The following is a 4,784-nucleotide window of genomic DNA, read 5'->3' on the forward strand; positions in this document are numbered from 1 at the left end:
AACCGCTGACATGAGGTTAGCTCGACAGAGAAAGTCTTTGAAAAGTCTGTGAAGCGACGTCCCTCGGGGGGGTGGGGGGGGAAGTGGAATGTGGATTGCTGCCCGGTGGCTTCGGTCCATCCCTCTCTACAGTGTAAATCGTCGCTGGAAACGCCTCAATTGCCGGTTCAAATCAATGTAAACGTTTCAGACGGTGCCATGTGGTGCCATGTTTGCAGAAACATATGACAGTAACAGTGATTTTGCCCTGGATTGACAAAACCCCCCCTCTCCTCTCCATGCACAACACACACACACTTCTGCAGAAACCAACATGAACATGAATTTCAATTAGCTTCCCCCGTACTCTTATTTTTTTTTTTACACAATATACACCGCTCACAGTGACAAAAAGCGCTATGTGTGTTCAGCTTATTTTTCAGTGTGATGAAAGCAAAAACAGAAAAGAATGGAAGAAAACAGAGAGCAGACCCTCTAAATATAGTTTATATTGCCGCTGCTGGTAAAATAGTCAAGAGCAATATGGGGGAGAGGATGACCCGTCCCCATCTCTTGTGTAATGAAGAATGACTGAGAGGGATTGCATGGGCCGGCGGCATCTGAAGACGGAGGCCATTGCTATGCACGGGGTGTTACATTCCAGACCGAGCCGAGCGGAGACCTACAGCGTGTGAGGTTAGATTGCAAAAAGACGAGAGGAGCGGGAGGTTAAACGTCTCTCCTCTCTCTCTTTATCCCCCTAAATGACGTGCCTCATTCATACAAACGGCTCGCATTCGAGGACACTGCCGGGACTAGTAAAAGAAAGCACGAAAAAAAAAAAAAGAAGAAGAAAAACAACTCGAATCGCGGTCTCATGAAGACGTCGGGAAGGAAAAACAAAAAACAAAAAAAAAGGGAAAATTGCTGGCAGTGAAAAATGGCGTTTAATTAAAGACCCGAATCTTTATCGCTGTCCAAAAAGAGAACACAGCAGTTGCAGGAAATCACCCTTTTTTTTTCTCCTCTCGATATTAAATGACAGGGGTTATGGGAAGATTTCCCGCATGTATACGGCAAGCGGGAATTGGAAAGCAATAAATATGGAAGCCTTTTTAGTTCTCGCTCTATAATTCTTCAAAACAGTTGGCGAACGCATGAGACGTTTAGTTTGCACAGTTGGCAACATAAAAACTGTCTATGGGCCTTCTTGCTTCTCGCACTAAGCTAAGTAAGTGCTGTTAAGCTGAGCTAGTCCATCGCAAAAAAAAAAAAAAATGCAATTCATGAGCGGAGTACATTGCGTGTAGATGAGAGGGGAGCATGCATAATGTATGGAAAGCACGGTCTAATGTGTACCTGTGTGGAGATGTATACTGGACCGGTGTGTATTTTTCTCCATGTATTTGATATGGGACACTCCCTGAGGAGCTACAGTAAGTCATTGGCTTGTTATAGAGAGGGATAACTAAATGGATGCTCGCTGCAGGCCTTTCTGTTCTCCCCCGTTCCAATCCTGGGAACCAGAATCATTTATTCACATCAAGAGGCTGCTTTGTAAACCACCCAAAGGGATTACGTTTGACAGTAAGTTTATTCATTCATAATGCATTCCCGCAGACGCTTGCCCAACAAGTGGAAAACTGATTTTTTTTTTTTTTTTTTTTTTCCTTCCCAGATGCCTATAGCAAGGTGGAAATCGAGCACATCTGCACTTGGAAACTTTTCCTTCCACCAGGGAGCGCATCGGCTACTCCCATGAAGAGCTATAATATGATATTTTTTTTCCTTGATTAGAAGTCCTTTACGCTGAGATGATTTCATTCATTGCAAGAGGTAGGGAAATAATTAAGGTCAAATTCACCAAGGATTTCCCCTCTAATTGGCCATATGGACTTGAAAGGAAAGTTTTATTGTTTTCTTTTGTCTTTCAAAGCAGATGTGCGGGGTCCTCGCCTTTTGGCTTTAGAGACATTGTCATCCCTCCCTTGGTGGTTCCAGCCATAATTACTATACTGTATCTGGTGCTATTTTAGTCCGCACTGAGGTTACAAAGTTAAGTACAGTCACAGTTTTCCCGTCGCGGGCTTCCGCTGTGCGTACGCAGTCGTCAACATAGGCTGCTCCGAAGAGTCGGGATGTCACTGTGATGTATGATGTCAGTGAGTGGTGTTTGCACTTTAATATCCGAGGCTCTCTTAAAAGGCCAATGCTCCTTGGCTGTGCTCTAACCCAGTGATTCTCAACCTTTTTCATATCAAGGACTCCTAATTTAGTCCACATTCGGGCCACGGACCCCCATTTGATGAGATTTTGTCTCTCAGACCCAAATCTGAGAATATTTTTATTGCTAGATATGATTTTGTCCAGAATTCCATGACCATATGTATTTTAGGTAGAGAGATAACAGTGAAACTATGACCAAAATAGTAATTATTCTGTATTCTCTAATTGTTAACTTCTTCTAAATTAAATAATGGTGAAGTTTAATAATTCATCAATTTGCTGGGGACGCCCTGGAACCTCCTCAAGGACCCCTGGTGGTCCCCGGACCGCACGTTGAGAACCACTGCTCTAACCCTTCAACATTTAAGAACACAAGAACACTTTTATGCATTTTATTCTGCTGCAGTGATCACAAATGAGACACAATTTCACAAGCTCTACATCCAAATGATATTATTTGCACTTTGTAATGCCATTTTTAAATTTTTCTTTACATTCTAGCAGCCAATGGCATCGCTAGAAAGATCTGTGACTCAAAAATAACGTAATTCTTCACATAACTTTTATTTATTGCATCATAACGTGGTTGTATCGAATCATGAATCCCATATCGTGTAATGAATTGTATCATAAGATAACTTAGAACTTAGAAGTCTTGTCTTGTTTATTTGTGTTCTGCATTAGTGTGTCAGTAGACTGCTGTTTATTGTAAATATTTGATATTCAGAAAATTTTCATTTCTTTAGTTTTGAAAGCATCTTCGCTTTATGGACTTCTTTGACATATGCCTAAGACTTTTGCACAGTACTGTATATCATTGCATGCCTGGTATATTTTTGTATATTATTGTGTAACTGTCACTTTACATACAGAGATAATAGTGGTGCGAGTTAATGAAATTCAATCAGTCATTTAGTAATTATACATTCTCCAACTTGGAGTAATTTCTAATAAATTAATTACGTACATGTCACAATATGTCAAATCTAAAGTGCTTGTACGATTTAAAGTGTGCTTGATTTACATTGCAAGGCACGTCGACAGAATCAAATGTGTTTGAAATCACGAGCAAGGAAAGATAAATAAAGCTCAGGTCATATTTAAGTATTTTAATGTGTGAAACTATGATTTTTTTTTTTTCTCTGGCATGCATTAACAGAATAAGGTAGGATTCCAGGGCCCACGTGATCCTCTGTAATTGCACAGAGAACGCCATGAGCCAGACCTGAATAAAGATTAGTCTCGTTTCTTCCTCTTTGATGTAGGGATCCAGAGCCAAGCCTACATTTTTAAATGACTGTCACCTGCTGTGCTGGCGTATATCCCCCAGGGAGGCTGTGATCATTGGCAGGTTGCTGCAAATCAGACAGATACTTGACTACTTCTCAATGATAGAAATGCAATCATAGCTTTTAGGGCCAGTTGCACTCTATCTGTCTGTCTCTCTGTATGGGTCGTCTGAATGAGACCAGTAAGTGCCCAAACCATGAATACATAAAGGCTGCTTCACGAATTGATGTCATGACATGGGCCAAAGTGCAAAGCCAACAAAGCGTCTAAACGTCAACATCCATTCTTTTCAGTTTGAGGTCCGGATTCACTTAGATTGTGCTGCGAGGGCAATTTGTGCAGATTTTTGTGCCTCAGCCGCTTGAGCTAAGAGCACAGACTTTTCATCTTATTCCCTAAGAAATTCATGCAAATCAAGTTATGGCGCAAACAAGCCCACGTGAAAGAGTGGGCAAGCAAATAGCCCCCTTCATCACCACTTGTAAGTGCAAATTGTGTGCTTCAGCTTTAAGACTAGAGCGCCCTAAAGCCCCTTAATAATTGGAGCGTTCTCTGAGCTGAGCTGAGATTTTAAAGGAATAGTTCACCCAAAAATTTAAATTCTGTCATCATCTGCTCACCCTCGTGCCAAATGAAACACAGGTGAAATTTGTTAGTCCATATAACACACAGGGAGGCACAACTTGGTAGCAGCCTTCTCCAAAACAACTGAAGTCAATGGGGACCTGTTCTTTAGAGTTCCAAAACAATCACACTGTGAATAGAAAGACCTATACACCATTATTTGTTGCAAATCAATCAGCTGTAGTTAAGATTTGCACTAAATGATGGTGTAAATATACTGTAGGTCTTTTTGGAACTCTGAAGAACTGGTCCCCACTGACTTCAGTTGTTTTGGAGAAGGCTGCTATGGAGTTGTGCTGCAGCCTCCCTGTGTGTTATATGGACAAACTTCACCTGTGTTTCAACTGGCATGAGGGGGAGGAGATGATGACACAATTTTCATTTTTGGGTGAGCTATTCCTTTGAGGATGGAATGGATGCTTGCCTGACTTGCTGGTGACAATGCTGCAATGATGACGGCCATTCTCCAAACTCTTTGTGCAAAGTCATTACACCATATTTCAAAGGATTTTATACGCACTTCCAATAAGTTGGTGTTGAAAAGTGTTAGTGAAATCTACATTTGCCTGGCCTGGCCTGGACTCACTTACAAATCACTATTAAGTCGGCGTAATAATGAGATTTACATATGCATGACCCTGGCAAGCGCAAAGAAGCTGTCATTT

The sequence above is a fragment of the Centroberyx affinis genome, unplaced genomic scaffold (genome assembly GCF_046629955.1).
Source record: "Centroberyx affinis isolate AG114_WGS23_722 - 3 ecotype Tasmania unplaced genomic scaffold, CSIRO-AGI_Caff_v1 ptg001916l_1, whole genome shotgun sequence".
NCBI classification, from domain to species: domain Eukaryota; kingdom Metazoa; phylum Chordata; class Actinopteri; order Beryciformes; family Berycidae; genus Centroberyx; species Centroberyx affinis.